Here is a 22,025-nt window from a genome sequence, read left to right as displayed (position 1 = left end):
AATATTCTCTCGTTACACAAAACACTGTCCACATCATCGTGAAGAGAAAATCTCTTCCAGCGCACTTTCTAGCGAACTACAATTACAATGCAGATGGTAGCATCATTGAACGCACTAATAATTCAAATGTTCGCGCCAGCTTTTAAAAGGAGAGTAACTAAATATTAGATTTACAGATTTTAAATGATTTTCATTAGTGTTTACAACAGTTTGGATGGACATTCTTGATCCATAGATTTTCAGCATTCCTAAGAGACCTACCTAATGATTCTCTTCATTGACATTTCTACCCAAAGAAGTTTATTACATAGATTTCTGTTTTACTTATTTCTAACATCAAAATCTTATTACTACTATATTTTCAAGTTTATAAAAAATTAAATACACCATTGAATATGGAATAATATGAAGCACATAAGGTTGTTTATATGAAGTCGCTTAATAGGTCAATCTATTGGACTCCAATTATTAATCAATCTGAGTTGTTTTATTATTACTAAACTTATTTTCAAAGAAATGAGGAAAATGAACCCACATTTCTGGAATTTAAGTCTTAATAATTGAAAAGAATCATGAGGTGGTATTTACAATATTAGCTCGGTGCATTCAAAAAAATCCCATGAGCCTGGGGTGCTTTAATTGAACCTTAGTTGATTTAAAGTCTAATTTTAGAAGAGTAAGTTATTGTTCAAAAACATAGTCTGAAATCAATTAGGCTACATGCATACACTATGTGTTTCTCTCTTTAAATACTTCAAATTTATATTCGTTTTAATAGAATTTAATTTTTGTTTACGTGAAATCTACAGAAGCAATGGCTCGTACATTCCCGACCTCTATGAACTATTATTGCAACCAACTATGGCCATCCCCTCTCCACAAAATAACTGACAAGTAACTCAGACAAAACCGCCAGTCTCAGTGTGCTGTGTGTTAGTGTGCGAACAACAGTACAGAGGGCTTACTTGTGGTGCTATGAGGTAAGTCCACTACATTATTTTTGTTTTAATATCCAGCCTTTATGTTATTTTCTTTACGTTTCAAGTAAAATCTGTTCTAGTTTTTATTACAGTTATTAAATAAATAAGAACTTTTGATTGAAAACCGATGGTAAAAACGGAAATCGCACTTACAATCAGTGATTCATGAAGTTTAAGGCCGGTTTTTTTTTTTATAAGAACAACTTTGAGATTACATAATTTCAATCGAAGTAATAATTGTATCAATTAAAGAGCAAAACTTAATGTTTACAGCAAGGTGGGTTCAAAGTTAACTCTACCACCGACTTGGCGCCAGTATTCTAACGTTCATCAGCTTTCGTATTGTGTGGCACTTAGATATTGAATCAGTTATCCTCTTATTTTAAGTTTGAATTACTGGTAGAAACCAAAACGCCCTCACCTATAATAAAAGTTGCTAAGAACTCTTGAATATCTGTAGCCTCATTACTTCTATTATCTGGTAAAATACTTGTTCTTTTAATTATTACATCCTCTTAAAAAAGCTTAAGCTAAATATTAATACAATGAATTGTTTAATTAAGAAAAAAAAAAATTAAACATGGTTATTGACAAGACCTTGACTATATTTGAGTCAATAATTTCTTCTGTTACTAGACACATAATTTTTTTATTATTTATTTATTTATTTTTTGCTTACTCACATATTTACTGACTCAAATTTTTTAATTGTAAATATTTAGTTTGATGTTAGTGCGATAATCGGAGTAAAAAGATAAAATTGTCAATGGTCTGTCCAATGGAAATCTAAAATTTTTCATTTTCAAGTTTTAGAAAAGTTTTTACAATCTTGGAGAAAAATAATTTAAAAAAGAAAATATATTTATACTTTTCTCTAGTTTTCAGGCTTTAATGTGGTTATAAATAATATTTTTTCTAAAGCTAATTATTTTTTCCATTTTAGAAATTACTTAAAAATGGTTGACTGGACATGGGGGGGGGCCCTCTCTCACTTAGATAGTTAGGCCAGCTGGTTGCTCCTATCCAACCCCGTCTTTACAAAACGTTTAGTTGAATATTTATCAATTTCTGCTGGTGAAACGCAATTAGAAACAAATCGCGTCAATTTTCTCAGCAGCCATTTAACTTTTTCTTGAAAGAAGTAGCCATCTTTTTTATTTTGAATTTTCATCTGAAAATAAGTTTTTACCTTTCCAGCTGCGAAAAACTTATTTTCTTACCTTCTAATAACTTCAAAATGATAGAAATTAACAGACAAAGCTTATTTTGTTTGATTTCAGAGAATAATCCATTCGTATTCGGTCAAAATCCATCCCTGAATAATTTTTTTATTTTTTGATAACCACTCAGCTATTTAGATCTAACAGTACCATTCTAACTTTGGACTTACACTCTTAGTTTCAGACTTAGTTATTCTTTTATTTATTATTGAGATTATTCAAATTAGAATTTTATTTTGTGATTTTTAAATTAATCATGCTATTTGGTGAAGACATTTTTGCTTTCTTCTTTAAATCATTCTTGATTTCTGCTCAAGAAAAATCAAGTATACTTTTCAAATTTGTATTTGTTGTCTGTACAAATTGGAAGGTTATTTATATTAAGGCCAGTAAGCAGCGATACTAATTTCCAATTTAGTCAGGTTCATATGAATTTTAAAAGGTCGAAATGTTGTTTTTTTTTTTTTGTAACTACTTTATCGTATCACCGGTGTATTGTCTCCTCACATCCTGAAATAGCTAACAAACAATGGGTTATATGACTTCCGCTGTAAGATAGGGGACGCTAAGTTCCGGTAATATTAAAATAGTTTATTATTTCTCCCAAACAAGTAGATAGGTAAAAAACAAAAAAAAAAAAAAAAGTCGTGACAAACCTAATTTTGTATTCCAGTTAGTGCACAGGTTGTGCTGCTGTGATGATGATCTTTATATGGCGTGGGATCCTTCCTTGCACTATCTTTGTTGTAGTCGTCATGAATAATGTGTGTTGTGATGTAGTTTGTGTCCACGCTGTGGTGGTTTGAACGTATTACCTATGGAATTTTAATAAGAAATCTGCTTGTGAATGATGTAATTTTAAAAAAAAAGAAACTCCATTGTTGAATTTTCTTCACGATTTTTCTCTTTTCCATACCAATTTCCATGTAATATTTCCACAACGATGTTTTTATTTCGTGTGTTTTGGATGAGTTATTTATTTGGAGAGTTATTTAAATGGATACTTTTAAATTTTTCTCCACACTACTAGATTTACTCATTGATGTTTGTCATTTCTCTTTATTGTAATCACGCAATTTGTTTTGAATTTTTTAAATTCAAAATTACAACAAGGCTTTTCTCAGTTTTTTTATATATTATGTAGTGGGTAGAACATTAAACTATTTTTGAACACATAAGAAGGTTTTACCCCCCAAAAAAACAGTAGTCCTAAGAAAATATATAATCTACAAAATTAGTTTTCTGGTTTCTAGCTTGCTTTTGAAAGTACATTGTATTTTTAAGCATTCTTTTGTCGCACTAAATAGAAAAAAGTTTTAACTGAGTCACGAAGGGGCTGTAATTATCTCGGCGTATTTCTAGACTTATAATAACTGCTCTGTAATTTACTTCAATAATTTGTAGCGAAGGTTGGATTATTATTTTTATTTTTAGCCCCTTTTTTATTTTTATTTTTTTTATAAAAAAAGTAATTTTAAGCTATCCTTTGTTCGCAAGTTGAAAAAACAGGCCTTGTTTAGTGGGAAAGAATATTTCTTACAGATCTGTCATAAAGCAGACAGAAAGTGCAGTTAAGTAATAGATCTGGTGTGAAACATACACACTATTTTGTTATTTGCATTTATCAAAGTTCGATTGCATCTTAATTTTGAATAAGTTGTAAAAAAATCGTTTCAGAGAAAGTGAAAAATGAACGATTCAGTAAAAACAAAATAAATAGTTCATTAAGAGAATCGTTTGGCCACGAATCATTAAGTTAAGAGAATAATTCAGCGAACAGCTAAAGTAAATGTTCTTTTGTTCGGCGATAATCTGGACCCATCTTCCAGATGTAGCTGGCTGCCTAGTCTTCCAGGCATCTGGATTCTCTCAGAAGTTGGAACTTTCCAATCCAGATCGAGGCTTGACAATTCCTAGGTCTTTATCAGATCTATTTAAGGCCGTCTCCTGATAATGTTTTATAAAAAAAAGTTTTTCCCTAAATACGATACTTGTTATGCTGCTAAGCGTGTACTGGGTGTATTTTTGGATATTAAAACTGAACATTCCAGCCAAATAAGTGGGTATTGTTATGCAGTTAAGAATTTCAGATCACTAATTAGAAGAATTATTTACTGAATAGTAAAAAATGGTTTAATATTCTACCCTATCTATTTTTATTAAATATATAAATATTGATATTAAATAATTCTGGGCAGCTAAAATTAAAGATCGTACTATTGAATTTTTGACTAAAATGCCAAAATTGATGAAGATGGGTTAACAAAATGTGCAAAATCATTTTTTAAAAATTTCTGGGAAGAAAATATGTAAATATTTTATTTTGTAAGTGTTGGCGAGGACCGTCTGTGAATGGGGTGGCACACCTCATTTGGAAATAGTAGAAATACCAGTCGATTTGGTTATTTCATCACGACCTTGATGACATTTAAAGGAGTTCGCCAAGGAAGCTAGTAAATTTGTTGTACCTGAGTTTAATGGATGAAAGACCAAATACATTTCAACAGCAAGAAGATGGCCTCGGAGTTCGATATAAAATTCGCTCAGTAATTATTCGGGAATGCCAAGTAGACGATCTGTTTTTAGATTGTACCTAAGAGGATCTTCTTTACAAATGATAGCGACACCTAGATGCTGAGAATGAAAGGTGGGTGACTGTTTGGAGTCAGGAAGTGAAAAAAAAATACCTCAGAAAGATAATCATTACCCACAACTTGTGCGGAGAGCAGGAGCTGTTAGGAATGGGATGTTAAGATGATTGGGTTATCTGGAGCGAATGGAAGTGGGAAGGATACCCGGAAATATCTTTAGGGCCGCCTATCCTGGCGGCAGGAGAAGAATGCGGTGGCTGGCTGATGTGAGGGAGCTAGATCTCGGAGACAGTGAGTTGATGGAGGCAGATGACTTGGGATCAGAAGAGAGTGTTAGAAGAGACCAGCGTCCTTCATGGTTGGATTATCGGCCAAAGAAAGAAAGAAGAAATATGTAAAGTGCATCATCTTTTTACTAGAAAACAGATTTTTGGGATTATGGAATTGTCAGTCTTGTTTCTCCTATAAAGTAAAGTATTTGCCTATTTTTTCAGGCGGGGCTTAACGTCCAACTACCATTTACTAGGTGTCGTGGACGGAGACGACTAGCAAACGTACTTTACTATTTCTCATTTAACCATTAAATAAAATCCAAGGCCTAAAGACCGGGAATCGAACCCAGTACCACAATGCATATTAGCTTTGCAGGTCTCGCCTCTTAACCCGCTCGGCTACCGTGGCGCCTTTGTTTCTCCTATATGAAAACCAACATGTTTACTGTTCATTGAATTCTCTTTTACCCATGTTATGTAACAAGTTTTAAGAGATGAACAATAATTGTGGCAAGAGAGAATATTGTGAGTAATTTGCGCTAAATTTCTTTTTTATTATTATTGTTACATAATTTTGGTAATTTATTGAGCAACATGGCCAATTTATAAGAAAATTGAAGTTAAACTTTACAGTAAAGCTTGTCCAATGACCGTGTGAAAGTTATTTTTCTTTTCCTTGTGATTGTGACATAACGTAAATCTTGTATTTGTCTTAAAAGATTGTTTTCTCTTTTCTCTTATTTCTTTTATATTCTTTATTTTTTTTTTTTTAAATATAGTAATAAATAGCAGAATTGAAAGTAAACGTACCCATAATCTTGCTGTACTATCTGCAGGTATTTTAATTTCTCACATCCAGGCTTAGTTTACAACAAAACTTAAAATAATAATAACTACGAGGGTCGTTTGAAAAGTCCGTGCAAAGTCAGAGAGATAGCACTACTGGCGCGTATCGAGGTTATGTTTAGTTAGTAGCATCTCTTGGAAGAACACACACCAAGTTTCAGCCAGATCGGTCTATTTCTTTGTGTTTGGCATTCGTTTGAATCGAGGAAGTCGAGTGATTTTCAAAAAATGGACGAAAAAGAATTTCGTGTGTTGATTAAACACTACTTTATGAAAGGCAAAACGCCTCAGGAGACTAAAGAGAAGCTTGATAAACATTATGGTGACTCTGCACCTTCGATTAGAACAGTTTATAAGTGGTTTCAAAATTTTCGGAGTGGCCATATGGGCACAAGTGACGCTGAACGTTCTGGACGCCCTGTTGAGGTTACTACTCCAGAAATCATTGATAAAATCCATGATATGGTGCGTGAGATTGCTAGTGCTGTGGGCATCTCGAATGAACGGGTACATAATATTTTGCATCAACATTTGGATATGACAAAGCTATCCGCAAGATGGGTGCCGCGATTGCTCACGCTTGACCAAAAACGAAATCGTGTGAAGTGTTGCAAGGACGGTTTGCAGCTGTTCCAAGGGGGAATCTGCGCCAAAAAAGGCGAAGACCGTTCCTTCGGCCGGAAAGATTATGGCGACTGTCTTTTGGGATTCGCAAGGAATAATCCTCATCGACTATCTGGAAAAGGGTAAAACTATTACAGGTGCATATTATTCATCGTTATTGGACCGTTTGAAAACCGAGCTGCAAGAAAAACGCCCACGATTGGCCCACAAAAAAGTCCTTTTCCATCACGACAACGCACCAGCTCACACCTCAGCAGTTGTGGTCGCAAAATTAATGGAAATAGGGTTCCAACTCGTTTCACATCCCCCCTATTCTCCAGACTTGGCTCCCTCGGAATACTATTTGTTCCCCAATATGAAGAAATGGCTGGCGGGAAAAAGATTTTATTCAAACGAGGAGGTGATTGCAGAAACGAATGGCTATTTTTCAGACTTGGACAAATCCTATTATTCGGAAGGGATCAACAAACTAGAGCAGCGTTGGACGAAGTGTATAAGCCTAAAAGGAGACTATGTTGAAAAATAAAAAAGGTTTACCCCAAAAAATTAAGTAGTTTTTATTTTTGCACGGACTTTTCAAATGACCCTCGTAATGTGCCATGTTTGTTTATTTCTGTTGTATAAACAAAGAAAATTCATGTCACTTCTTTACGCCATTCGGTTTAATTTATTAACACTTTCTTTGCTGCCCAGTATTTGCATTAACTTGTGTCAATGAAATTACTTGTATCCTGTTTTAAGACCAACTTCTATTTATGCAAATTCACATCAATTATTCATTTGTAATTTTCATTTTCTCTAATTATTTCCAAGTATTTGGCAAATACTTTCATTAATAATAATTATAACAATTTGAAAGAGGAGATAACGAGTTTGATTCCAGAAGATTTTCTCTTTGTAGAATCCTTTTGCCTCTTCTTGCCTAGTAGTGGTTTTTGTAACGAGGGGAATACTGTCTGCAAGCCGGTAGGATATGAGAAATGCTCTAGTAGCTAAATCAGTGCTCAATTTATTGTTGAAATAATAATTTAAAAAAAACCTTCTATTTTCTGATATTTGTGACATATGTGCAGTTTTATGTGACAACCTGATTGGAATGTTTAAACCATTATCAATCAAATAAAAGTGCAATTTTATTGCTTTAAGAAATGGAGTCTTTCCTATTTCAATACTAAATTTATCTAACCATAAAATTAGATTTATAAAAAAATGAATGCAAACTTAATGAAGTACGTACTTAAAATAAACGGTGACTTTCATTTTAAACAAAATTATTTTTATAAATTTATCAAAGACAACGTTTTAGTGAATTAAAAAAGTCAGTTCATTTATAAATTGACCAAATGGAAAGTATCATAAATGACCTAATGACCTTTATAGCTTTGTTTTTTTTTTAGATAGTTTTAAAAATACTTCGTGAATTTTTGAATTATTTTAATTCAGATTATTATTTGTAATATTGAACCAATACTTTTTTCTGGTTTGAACTCTTGAAACTGTAATCAATAACTTTAATTATTAAGTACTGCTAGCAAAGTTAATTAAGTACTTAGGTTTACTAAAGTACTATTAGCCGAATTGCCAAGTTCATTTGATTGTTAGAAGTCGTGAGATGGCAGAGTTGAACTTTAGTTTCTCGTTACCTAATTCTATACTTTTACTTTATCAAGAATAAAACATCTACAATTGTAACTTTAAATATTTCATTATTTCGTTATTAAAATTGTGCTTCCAGAATTCATTTTGAATTTACAGCATTCATTTTGATTATCTTTCAAGACGTTTTAGCAAGCAGTGGCGAGAATTTGGTCAATAAATCGCCCACATTTCATTAAAATTAACTCCAAAATTAGTTAAACTGAATTTACTTTTAACACTAATTCTTTAACTGCATCAAACGTTTCTGTCGGAGGACTTATTCGAGTTTCTAAGTTTGAATGCTCAACCCAAATTGTTAGAAGACGCATACAATTTGAAATTTGCTGCAAAAAAATTCTAAACTTAGCTCGAAATAAAGACTTTGGTGTTAATTCTATTTTAAAACCAAGCTAGATTGATGAAGAAACTTAAATATTTAGCGTGCCACACGCAATTTATAATTTCTTTTAAAAATTATTATTTAATAATAGATTTTAATTTTATAAATAATATTAATACAGAAATAAAGTGCCTACAACAAGTTGTACGGTATGTTTTTTTACGTGCGAGACGAATAGGCTGTAGATTTATCTTCTAGTAGTACGATGGATCTTTTATTTTTCCGTTGTAACGGTCAGCATAGATGATAATATCCGTTCCAATGCGATCGTTCCTTAAATGTTGTTGTTACGCTAGTAGAAAACCTTCACTATTGATCAAATCTTTCACCTTGTATATCTTAGTTACCATGGAAATATTCTACGTTTAATTTTCTGTTATTAATTATTGTGGTTCAATTTCTCTCACTGATCTTGAGAGGGAAATACTATTTTTCTTAATATTTGAGTATATTTTCCGCTGTAGGTTTTTTTTGAGGTATTTATAATAATATATAAATGACCTTGGATGCACTTGATTAAGAACAGGTTGTAGTCCTTGAAAGGTTGGCTTACCTGCACTTTCTTTGAGTGTTGAATTCATTAACTTGAATTCATTGACTTTTATAAACTGTAATTTTCGTTTTCTAATTTTGTTATTACGGTAGATTTATTTATCCTATTAGTTAATTTTGTCTTTTCCAAGGTAAAAGTATTGTGATATTTTAGATTGTAGAGTATTGTTTATCATTTTATTTCATCTAACTTAAAGTAAATCGAGTATAATTGATGATTTTGAAAAGCCTTTTAACTGTCTTTATATGGAATAGTTATCAGATTATGCTGTATTTTTGAATTAGCACATTAGTAGGAATACGTAGAATATCGCTAGATCAGATCAGTTCTCAAAAAACGTTTCTGTTTTTTGTTGAGTACTTAAAATAGTACTTGTTTAAAATATTTCCTAACATTTTCTCAAATATTTCAGAGTTTGGATTTTTTTTTAAATACTTTTTAAGTGCAATTTGTGACCTTTGACTTCCTTATTTTAAGACAGCCTAGTTTAAAATTGACTATTGGCCCATCTAAAAGAGTTTTCAATGAATTAAACAACTTGATAAACTAACACTAAAACTTGTGAACACGTTTTCTTGCAAAAACAAACGTAATTTCTCCATACGAAGATAAAAGGAATCCTGGAAAATGAAAGCCCATTAAACAAGGAAACTTTTATAAAAAAAAGTGCCAGCACCTAGCTCTGATAATGATCACATAAGGGCCTAATGAGTTTTCTTAAAAATTTCTATTACTTTTATTTTTCCAGCTTCTGGAGGAAGATTGAGGCTGTTTCGGAGAATAACTTATGCTTCAAAATGGTGTCAATTTTTAGCAAATTTATCTGTCTTTCTAACCGTGTCATCAGAATCGAATTCGGACTAAAACTTTCTGAGTAACAACATTTTTATTGGAAAAAAGTAATGATTTTAGAAAAAAAAATTAAAGTGATGTCACTCAAGAACAGTGGAAAATATGAAGTTGTCCAATACGTCATTGAACTCCACTTTAGATGTACTACACACAGTAGGCCTATGGACAATACTTACTGGTTCACCCTGTATAGTTGAGTTTTGGCAGCATTTACACAAGTATAGATAACTACTTCTTTTTTTTTTTTTTTTAGTACAAATCCTAATTTCACAAAATAATGAAATTACAAAAACTTTAGCAAGAGAATGTGTCAGTTTATGACCAGATTTTTGTTTTTGTTTTAAAGAATGTCTATTTCAATCTACCATTTATCAGAAACTCAAGGTAAAAAAAACTTTGAAGGAATCGGTTTTGGTTTAATAATCCAGTGTACAGTTAGTTATACGTGCGCATGATGCGGCAAACTGGTCCTACCAGCCGTGCATATCAATCTGCTAACATCTTCTTCATTTCATCTTTTAAATTTATACTTTCCTTGGTCTTCCATTTCTAACTCGTAATATTTATGTTTAACTGGAGATAGTTAATAATTGACTCATCCGGACTATTCTTAACACGTTTCCTTCATTGAATATATTTATCGAAAGTTAGATTGTAACAAAAATAGTACTATTCAATCTTATTTCAAATTAAAAAAACAAAGACTTTTTATGAATATTTACATTTTTTTGAAAGAATTATTCTAGGCGTAACTGTGGAATGTAAAGAAAAATGAAATTACATCAGTAACGTCATGATTTCTTAAAATGTTTCACTATGTATTAATTTCAATTCGCTGTTCCTTCTTTAAAAATTGCAAATTTTAGAACGAGGTTGAAACTATTACTATTATTAAAAGTTTTTAAAAAAGATGGTAATTATTTTATAAAAAAAAATTATTTAATTTTTATTGGCCTACATTTTTTAATTCAATTTTGTTTTCCAGAATTTGAATTGTTTTTAATCCAGTTTGAAACTTGATTTTAACTTGGAAACATGCTTAAAAGTTACAGTGCGTTTTAAATATTGTCTTAATTCAAATGTGACGTTACTTTGGTGTAGGGTAAAATAGGGTGAGATGGCCACCATTTTATTTGGAGGGTGCCTGCAAATTTTTGGTAGGGGCTAGGCTTACTTTATTATTATTTTTGGAAACCTTATACGCTCACAAACATAAGATAAGGTAAAAATTTCAGGAAAAATGCTAAGGGAAACATTTTTTTATTCTTACAAAAAAAAAAAAAAAAATATCAATTGGCCATCTGTACATTCAGTTTCATCTATTTCTAAAATAGCATCACTTTCCTCTTCAAATTCGATTCCTGATTCGTCCTCTTCATCGTCGGAACTTGGGGAAGGTGAGCGTTTTCTTTTTCGGACAATCCTTTCTTTCAGAATTGTCTCTCTTTGGGGATGGTATTTCTTGTTGGTTTGGATTTCTTTGCAACTCTGTTTTTCACAACAGCAATATGCTAGAGAGAATTTAATAAAGTGACAACAGACTTGGCTCGTTTTCTTGCAGAGACGGACAGTTTGGGTGTGGGATTAATACGATCTCAGTATTTTCTTCAGTATAATTTCCGCGGTTAGTGTTCTGTCTTTTATGCAGAGTTGGCATTTTTCTGCAGTGAAAATTGGAAATTGAGCCAAACTATAACAGAAAAAAAGTAAAAATAATTGGCCATCTATCCCTACTGTTTGATGGTAGAGCAAGATGGCCAACATGATAAACATAACTCAACGCGTACTTTTTGACAGTTTTAGAAGTTAGGATTCATTAATGTATACTGTACTTTCCTAATATGTAGAAAACAACACTAAAATTTCGACACATACATTCGCTGCAGCACGCAGTATGCAACTATCATAAAATTTTTTGTCGAGACGATAATGTTTTTATTCTCTGAGTTAATTAATAACACTTTGACGCAGACCAAAATGAACTCACTGCAGTCAGACATGAAGGTTCATCATTGGAGAGGTCACGCAGCGCCGTCGGACGACATTTCGGTTAAATTTCGGCTGTTGGCCATCTCTCCCGATTGGCCATCTCACCCGACTTTACCCTAACCTGTTAGAACAATAACAATAATCAAGCAATACTAATGGCCAAAAAAAATGGTTGATATTTCTTGGGAGCACCCGTTTTAAACATTGATTTTGCTTCTATTGCATCTTTTGTACCAAACTAACATATTTATGTCCAACTTATAATTTTTATATGACTTCTAAAAGTAGGGGAATTAAACTCATAATCCTGTGAAACTGAACTCGGAATTTTCACGCAATCTGTATAGAACTACTGACAGAAATTACTTTTTTTTGCTGAGAAAAATAAATATATCACTTTCAGCATTGCAAATATTGTGAATTAAGAATCACGATGTCGATTTTAAGGGAACTTCTCAAGGGAAATTAAAGAATATACGTACATCGTTCTACCTAAATGAAATATCTGATTGAAAGAAAAATATGTAAAGACCGTATTCCGGCAATCCTCATAGTTTTTTGTTTGGCAATTTCCTTAAAGGTCAGTAATGTTTACGTCCATGAACTCCAACCATGAGAGATGGAATCGTAATTGAGTTGAATATAAAGGAAACTCAGCCTTTTCTATTTTTTTTGTATTGTTTTAGAACAGAATTAAACTAGTAATTCGAAAGAAATTGTAATTATTGTACATTCTATAAGAAAAATTTGTTAACTGAAAACCAATATGTATTACAAGTTGCCCTCAAAATATCTCCTTAAGTGTTAAATTTTGCTGTAAAAAAATGTATCATCATGTGATAAAAGTGGTACAGAAAGATGGATAGAAGTTTAAACAAAATGATTTAAAAGATAATGAGAAAATTACGATCAAAAAAGATGATTGTCCTTATCGGAAAGAGAATGGATTTGTTCACACTTTGAAAAAGAACAAATTAGAAATATTAATTCAATAACATTACTAACTTTTAACATTTTAGAGAAAGTAAGAAATAGAATGTCAATTGTGAAAATTTCAGTAATGGTTTAAACAAATTGTATTCCCAAATTTCTGGGATAAAACAGTTGGAATGTATCTCTAAAATTTAATTCAATATCCTCTAATTCGTCAGGCTAAATTCTAGATAATTGACCAAAACTATTACAATCATTAACTATTTAAATTGTCTGCAACAATTTTATAAAGTTAAAAATTGGATAAATCATGCACACACTGTTAAAATTGGTTAAATTACCTAGTGATTTGTTCAAATCTTTATTGCAATAAATTGACGTTGAAAAGAACAAGTTAAAACACAGCCCAAAGAGAATTAGATTCATTACAATCTTCTAGATGAATTTGAATTTCTTGAATACATTCTACAAGAGGGTATTTCCTGTTTTGGTAGTCTGGCAATTGTGGTGACGGACAGTTAGTAGTGTTTTTTGTTAAAAAAAGCAAATCCCATTTAAAACAGCGCACATTGTCTCTTAAATGCTCTTGGAGATGGTTAAAGTAATTTTCCTTTGAATAGTTAATGAAGAAATAAGGGGTAAGGATGGAGATTGCAGAAAATTCAATTGAATCTAATTCTTTCTGCAAAATTGCTTCCATTACTAATTTGGGCTAAAGTGGGGAGCATTTGTTAATGGACATCCTCAATGTTCGGTCATCAGAAAAGATCTGTAGTCCCATCCTTACCTAATGACGTAAAACAAGGGAAAAATGGGACATATTTCAATCCCAGTTTAAGTATACTTGGAAAAATAGAGGTAATATAGTTTTTTTGTTTCTTTTTTAACTTTTATTGAAATTTGCGACTGCAACGGTTGTTGCAACCAGCAAATGTGGTGTAATATAGTGTCTTGATTATTAATGAAGATTGGTGAAGGCACCCAGTGGCGACACTCCATTAACGTGAACTATTGTACTGTTATGAGGAGAGTAGTTCGCGGGCCCATCTTCTCTTCCAATCTCCTTGGAGGATTACCTGGTAATGTGGAAAAGAAGATAAGTGTTGAATTAAAGGATTAGGATGAGCTGCTTTAAAGGAATGAAATTTTAAGAAACGGGTCGTTAATGAAAGGGATTTTGAGATCATTATGGATGGCGAGGTTAGAAATATAGAATGGAGCGTTTAGTAGTTTTCGTAGTATTTTGGATTGTAAAGTCTGGATGCATAAAGAATTGGAACGTTTTGTCGATCCCCCATACTTCGATGCCGTATGACCAAATAGGTCGCAGTAACAAGAGGTAATAAGTCTTTTGTTTTGTAGGTTGAGTTTAAAAAATGATTTGTCGTTGTTTTTATTCAACATATAAAACTTACAAAAGCAAGTTCTAAATAAGAATCCACAAAATTAGTAAACCACCAGTACAGATATATAAACAAAGAAAACGTGTATTCCGATAGATAAAATCAGCGATATTATCCAACAATGTGAGCAACGACATAGAAATTCCTTAAACAAAGGGTTTTAGTCTGTGCAAGAAGGTTGTTGGAAGGGCGTTCAAGAATATTTTAAGAAATTACAGCCGAGAAAAAAGTTTTGCTCGTATAAGTGAAAATAAAACCGCAAGCTTGATCGTGAGTAAGTAGCTTCGATACCAAAACATCACGGATTGTCCGAGGGGAAATAACATATCAAATGAGCATTTTTTCTAATAGTTATTACCTTTTAAACCCTCTAACTGAAGATTTAAAGAAGGAGAATTTTAAGAACAGTTTTCTTTTATATGGAAAAAGCTTTTTATGTATGTAATTCTTGAAAAATTCTTTAAAGTGATTGAATTTAAAATTTTACGCCCACTTTTTACTATAATAACCATTAGCAAATATGGTTGAAAGATTTACATGGTATTTATGAACTCCCACGTATATCTGACGACTCTCGGACATCTAAGAGTACCTACCCGACATATACGTTGTAACAATTTCAGAATTTATTTCCATTTAGAAATTTTACGGTTAATTTAAATTTATTTTCGACTTCTTTTATCACTCATTAGTTTCAATCGACTTGGCAAATTAAAAGTATTAGGTATAATAGATAATAGTAAAGGTCATAGATAAAATGAAAAAGATTGGTTATGGATGGAGGGACCTTTTATTGGTTATTCCGGAGGATGAGATGTCCAGAAATGTTCTCTCAAGTTATGGTACCTTAAAAACTATTAATGCTCAGAATGATAAGTTGCTTGAAATTGTCTTGATAACTTCCGTTTCTTCTTCTATAGGAATTCTACTTCAAAATTAACTGAACGAGCATGGCAAAAAACAGATGTTCTTGTCTTACGTCACACTTGAGCAAATGCATTGGCTGTATTAACGAACTTACTATCATTATTAGTATCACCTGTATTCATTCTTTAAACAAATGCAAATCATATACTGAAAATAGATTGCATTTTTGTCAGTGTTTGAGTAGCGTAGAAGGCCATTTAAGCATTAGCACCAGATAATATTTTCGTGTAATATTTAGTTTCTAGTTAGTTCATTTATAAATTACTTTTTTTTTATCTTAGTGTAGCTAATTAAGGACTTTACAGCTAGAATTTGTGAATTTTTGAACACTAGCTTACAAAAAAGGCTATCCAAAGTTGGGAATCTCTTTTCTAAAATTTGTTCTTCATGTTATTTTTACAAGAGATTGACGAAAAATGGAAATGTCTACCATTGGTTCTTTAAATTTTAACAATTAACAATTTATTTAGTTTTACAAACACAATATTTCTTACTGACCAATATTGCATGCTCCCTTAGGACTACAGACTAACTGATGAACAACCTAAAAAAGTACCTTGCAGGATGAACAGTGTCCAACCCTGAAAGTAATATCAAGAAAGCAATGCTTACTGCACATAGGAATGACTCAGATAAGTGGGGAAAATCTTTAAAAGATACTAAATTCAGACGTCATAATATTAAACAACCGTTATCTCAGTTTTTGAGTAATCTTTTAAGTTAGATTGAAATTATTAAAACTGCGGACTTCTCTATCAACATTTCTAGTGCCGATTTAGAGTTATATTTGTTGTATTTCTCAGCGTATTTAAACAATAAACACCGATCTTAAATTCTCCGACTTCCATTTGTTTTTAATTGATTTGTACATTTATTGGGCTATAGACAAGGTCTTTGTAGGTGAGAGAATTGCCGTGTCATCGGCATAAGTATAAAGTAAAGTATGTATTATGACGAACTACACTAAAAAAAGAGTCTAGAAAGATAAGATAGAGAGGTAGCAGGTAAGACGCTCTTGAGTTTAGTAAGCAATTCTCAATGCCGAACGATTTTGTGATAAAACATTTTTTTTTGTATCATTTAAGAAACTTTCGTAATGGATAGTCCATTGAACTCTAAAACGATCAAACGAAACGACTACACAGTTGTAAGAAAATACAAAAAGTGTTTCAATAAGACGAGAAATGTGTTCAGTATTGCGAAATTTGATTAAATATATAGTGCATTACAAAAGTATGTTAACAATTGGAAGGTTATTAAACAATAAAACCCGACACAATAAGAAAACTTTTTATTACTTCTTACATAATATTAGTGACTAACTTAAACTGAATTGTATGCCACAGAATATAAGATAAGAGCTGTACTAAATAACCAGAGCTTGGTAAAATACAATTTAAAATGGCGAATAGAACTTTGTCTTTCTAACGTACCTTATTATTATAGAATATTTTATTTATTTATTTTTTATCTTATAATACAGCATTGTTGTTATCGTTGTTTTTAATTTTTGTTTTATAATCGTGTTTTTCTTGTTTTTTTTTTTTTATCTGATTCTATGTAAATATCACCATTAGAGTATTGTATTCATGCAGGTCCCTTCAACGCGCTGATAAAACATTGACAAGGTTTTTTAAGTGCCCTCGACGCTTTAAAATCCATTTTTCTTTATAGTGTCATGGTTAAAATTACTTGATAACGCATCCTATTCAGTAGAATTTTTAGATATAGCAATTTTTTTCCACTTGTGAAAATTATTAAAACTGCGGACTTCTCTAACAACATTTCTAGTGCCGATTTAGAGTTATATTTGTTGTATTTCTTATTTATTTATTTTATCGATTAATGGCAGAGAATCATTCGGCCCTTTTTAGTAACACGAAACCAACTTAATTTTTTACTTATTCCAGCAGATTAACAATTTTTTTCCACTTGTGAAAATTATTTTTCCAATAGAAAGTGTTAAAAAACCAATTGCTTGAAGTTAATCTGTATCAATAAAATTGTCCAATTGAGTAAATTTTGATTGCTCCTGTTAATTCCTGAAAAAAGAATTTGCGAATGAATTTGATCACAATTGATTCAAGTAATTAGTGAGTAAAATACCAGTTTACTAAACCAGAATTATACTTTACTCACTTTATTTTTATTGTATCAACTTTTCTGTGTTCCATTTTCATGTAATCGAAGTCGCAGAAAGGGTATTACCCTTTAAGTTAGTAAATTATTTAGAATAGAACCAAATTTTCGTCTTCCTACATATACATTATGTAAAAAGCAAAGTACATAATAGATTATTAATAGTTGACATATTTTCAGTTATATTGTTACTGTAAAATATTCATTTGATGAATCAACGAACTCTGTTTGGTGAAAATCAATAAGCTAAATATTTGATAAAATTTGAATGCTTTTTTTTTTTTTTTTTTTTTTTAATTTATTTATTTTCACAACTGCAGAATAATTCTGCATCAAGTGAAGCTGATACAACATGATACATAGAATACATACTTGAATACATGAGGGGAGAATTCACCCATTGGTGAAACTCCCAAAGTGGTACAGTTCACTACTGTACATTAGCTCTTACTTCATTTAGAAGATCGCGTGGCCACCTGCGCTTCAACCGCCTGGGAGGATTTCCTGGTAGAGTGGTAAGTTGAGCTACTAGAGGATTAGGATGTGAGGTGATTGATGTGTGGAATTTAAAGTATCGGGATCTTACAGCTTCAGAAACATAGGGAACAAGGAAATCTCGGTGCAAGGTATGATTGGAAACAAAGTAAGGAGCATTATGAATGCTTAGTTTCCAAAAAGAAGCTTTGTTATTTAAGTTTTAATTTAAATGAAATGGGGGATTAACCTTACCTTAGCTGTTTGCAATAGAAAATATAGTTTCAGTTTATACTATTATTTTATTATGTTTTAACAATTCTTTATGAAATGAATTCAAGATCGGAATCTAAATAAAAAAAGGCATATTTAAATTACCAGTTTTGTTAATTCACAAAAATTGTTTGTGAATAGTCAGGCCATAAATAATGTTAAACTAGGATATTATTAGCAAAAACCAAGGAATATCTGTTCTGGGTACTTTCGTGAGAGGGAAATAAATTGAGATAAGATGATGAATGTGAAAAAAAAAACTTGGGAGATAAAATAAATGAACTTTTTTTTTGAAAAAAAAAAGACTATCATTTGTCACTGCTGATAAAAAATCTTGTCATTAATTAAAATAGTATAGGAAAAACTATTTCTGAATAACTGTTTGTGAATAGTTATGCCTTCTGAATAACTCGTGTTTGTGAATAGTCAGGCCTTCTGAATAACTTTAATCATTCTCTAATAACTTAAGTAGAGAAATAATAAGAGTGATGGTTTACAAAGTTCACCTGACCATGAGATGGCAGCACCGTAGTCGCTACTAACTGTTAATTAATGCAGTGTCTATGGTGTAATTAAATATTCCTTAATCCGATACTGAATATACTTCTTACAGTGTTGTAAACTTTTTTTCTGACGGGAAAAGTCAAAGTTTTCTTTGTTGTTTTTAAGGAGATTCTGATTAGTGAACTTATAACAAGTCTAAACAAGATTTTGTTGTCTAATTAGGTCTTGTTTAAGTAATAATTTTTAATACGGCGTTCAATCTATATGTGATTAACGATTTTTGTTCTTAATAAACTGTTCCAGACGGGACTTTATTGATATATCGAACTGCAGAGAGAAGATAATGCTTTTCAGTTTTGCAACATCTTGAAGGTATTTCATTCATTCTAAGTATAAACCTTGTGACCGACTAGGGGAAAGGGACGGTATCTTTGAGGGCGCCAGATAGCCGAAGCTATCAGATACGATATCCCTAACCAGCCTCAATTAGAAAAATACCCTTAAGGGTGCCTCTGGCGGGATAGCTCACTGGTGAGAGGAGGGAGGTTCCTGGAGACAATCACCCGGGGCGATAGGGAGTAAAATAAAATCCTTTCTTGTGCTTAATGAACCAAACAACAAAATACCTTTAATTAAGGGAAAAATCATACAAAAGGAAAACTTATACTAGATACAAAATTATAATAAAAATATAGAACTCACAGACGATAGATAATATAAGCAGGCACTGGCCAGGCCGAACGCACGGTAGAGAATGAATTTTTTTATTTTGGGAATCTTGGCTGTAAACAGCACCTGGTCTTGCAGTCCAAAGTGCAAATTTATATTATGTAGCAGCTCCTGCCACCTACGACTATTTTTCGGTTACAACCTAGACTTTTGAATTAACGTTTAATTAAACTCTGTTAGGCCCCTTAAATCCTGTAGCGTATATTATTATAGACCCTCAAAAGTAAATCTAAAAAAGATTTGGAAGCTAGCACTCGAAATCGATTAATGGCAGAGAATCATTCGGCCCTTTTTAGTAACTCGAAACCAACTTAATTTTTTACTTATTCCAGCATATTAAAGTGGTTATGTTTTCCACTGTCTTATTCAGTCTTAAAGTGGAAATGGTTTTGACCGAATTCGATTGCAAAAATAATTCTCAAAGAAATTGCAATAAAGTACGAACTAGTGGGAAAAATAAGAAGCTGCCGTGATTGAGTGTTAATTCTGTTTTGTTTTTGGTGAGTCACAGATTTTCAATACCAGAGTTGTCGTTAAGTATTGTTAAGAATTGTAAAGTAGTAGATTAGATAAGTGAAGTGCTACACCTTTTCCAAAGCATCATCAATGATCAATCCTCAGGTTTTGACGAGTTGTTGTTAGTCATGTGAAAGAAATTCGAAGATGATAATAATAACAAGTAGATAACGAAATAATCGAGTTTACAAAAGTGGTTTTGAGATTGAAGTTGATGTAGAAGCGATTGAAAATGTTTTCCAAATGAAGATTTCAGTTTTTTCAGCCGGCAGATACCATGTCTTAATTTGGTGAAGGTAGCTAAGGGCTTTCTTCTTTATCTAACTTAACCTAAGAATTTCTAGAAATGATATACATATCTAAGACAGAAAACTGTATAAATTTCAAAACAGACACGAACAATTTAAACAACATATACGCAAACTTACTACAAAATACTTGACAATTGGCAACACTGACTTCCACACAACCTAACACATATTGTACATAGACCGATCACACTCAGTCCATGAACAGACAATACAGAAGACACACCAACCCTGAAATGTAATAGTATTACTTTCTAAACTAGGTAAATAATTTTTGTAAATTTCGTTTTATTATACATATTCATTTCAATAGAGTCATTGTTAACAAACTGTAAATATGTTCCTCAGCCCTGAAGATGACCTAGGTCGAAAGCTAGGCAAAATAAATTTTTACCCGACTGAAATGGCAATTATTTTTTTATCCTAAGAATTTCGTTCAACAGTTGCCCTACCAGTTAAAATATCACAGTAGTTTGTTAGGCAGTTTACAGATCGAACATTTTGATTATGTGTTTAACATTCCTTTAAGGAAAATAAATGAAATAACATGATCAAACTATAATTTTCTTATATCAAAAGATTTAATATATCGTTATATTTATGAAAAACTCTAATCATCGCAGCTTTGTGTGATTGGTTCTAATAAAACACTAACTCTAATGACTTCCAAGCCAAACTTAACATTGGTAAAGGTCGCTCTTTTCTGCTGAATCGCACAGATTGATTGAAAAGTTATACGAGGGTCGTTTGAAAAGTCCGTGCAAAAATAAAAACTACTTAATTTTTTGGGGTAAACCTTTTTTATTTTTCAGCATAGTTTCCTTTTAGGCTTATACACTTCGTCCAACTCTGCTCTAGTTTGTTGATCCCTTCCGAATAATAGGATTTGTCCAAGTCTGAAAAATAGCCATTCGTTTCTGCAATCACCTCCTCGTTTGAATAAAATCTTTTTCCCGCCAGCCATTTCTTCATATTGGGGAACAAATAGTAGTCCAAGGGAGCCAAGTCTGGAGAATAGGGGGGGATGTGAAACGAGTTGGAACCCTATTTCCATTAATTTTGCGACCACAACTGCTGAGGTGTGAGCTGGTGCGTTGTCGTGATGGAAAAGGACTTTTTTGTGGGCCAATCGTGGGCGTTTTTCTTGCAGCTCGTTTTTTTAAACGGACCAATAACGATGAATAATATGCACCTGTAATAGTTTTACCCTTTTCCAGATAGTCGATGAGGATTATTCCTTGCGAATCCTAAAAGACAGTCGCCATAATCTTTCCGGCCGAAGGAACGGTCTTCGCCTTTTTTGGCGCAGATTCCCCCTTGGTAACCCATTGTTTAGATTGTTCTTTGGTCTCAGGAGTGTAGTGATGTATCCATGTTTCATCCACAGTGACGAAACGACGCTTAAAGTCCTGCGGATTCTTCTGGAACAGCTGCAAACCGTCCTTGCAACACTTCACACGATTTGAAAATCACTCGACTTCCTCGATTCAAACGAATGCCAAACACAAAGAAATAGACCGATCTGGCTGAAACTTGCATAGTTGGTTTTTTCCTGATAAAACGTTATTACTTATTGGCCTACAATTTCACAATTGAACGTAGAGTAAGAATCTTTCAGGATAAATACAAAATTATAAAAATGTAGTTCGTTTTATTTTTAGACATATTGTCCCACTATAATTGTAATAATCAAATTGTTTACCAAGAGACAATCAGTGTAATTCAAACTCACTTAATTATGACACAATATTTACTTATTGTAGACGAGTTTTTTTTTTAAATTTATTTTTAGCCATTGCGCACATTATGGCAATCAATTGCTAGTTAAAACATAACTAGGAAGAACAAAAAATT

General features: G+C 32.1%; 1 protein-coding gene across 2 annotated transcripts in view; it reads left to right on the top strand.

Moving 5' to 3' along the window:
* jar (Myosin heavy chain 95F jaguar) overlaps window positions 1-22,025 on the top strand; it is a 67,203-nt gene that overhangs the window by 3,115 nt on the left and 42,063 nt on the right. For both annotated transcript variants that reach the window (XM_074122443.1, XM_074122441.1), the window contains exon 2: window positions 810-980. The gene's annotated coding sequence lies outside the window, so the exon portion shown is untranslated. The remainder of the gene's footprint in view (window positions 1-809; window positions 981-22,025) is intronic.

Source organism: Rhodnius prolixus, unplaced genomic scaffold, assembly GCF_049639745.1.
Source record: "Rhodnius prolixus isolate KJV_2025 unplaced genomic scaffold, Rpr scaffold_8, whole genome shotgun sequence".
Taxonomy (NCBI): Eukaryota; Metazoa; Arthropoda; class Insecta; order Hemiptera; family Reduviidae; genus Rhodnius; species Rhodnius prolixus.
Note: the sequence above shows the minus strand (reverse complement) of the source record. Positions and strands in the feature narration are given on the sequence as shown.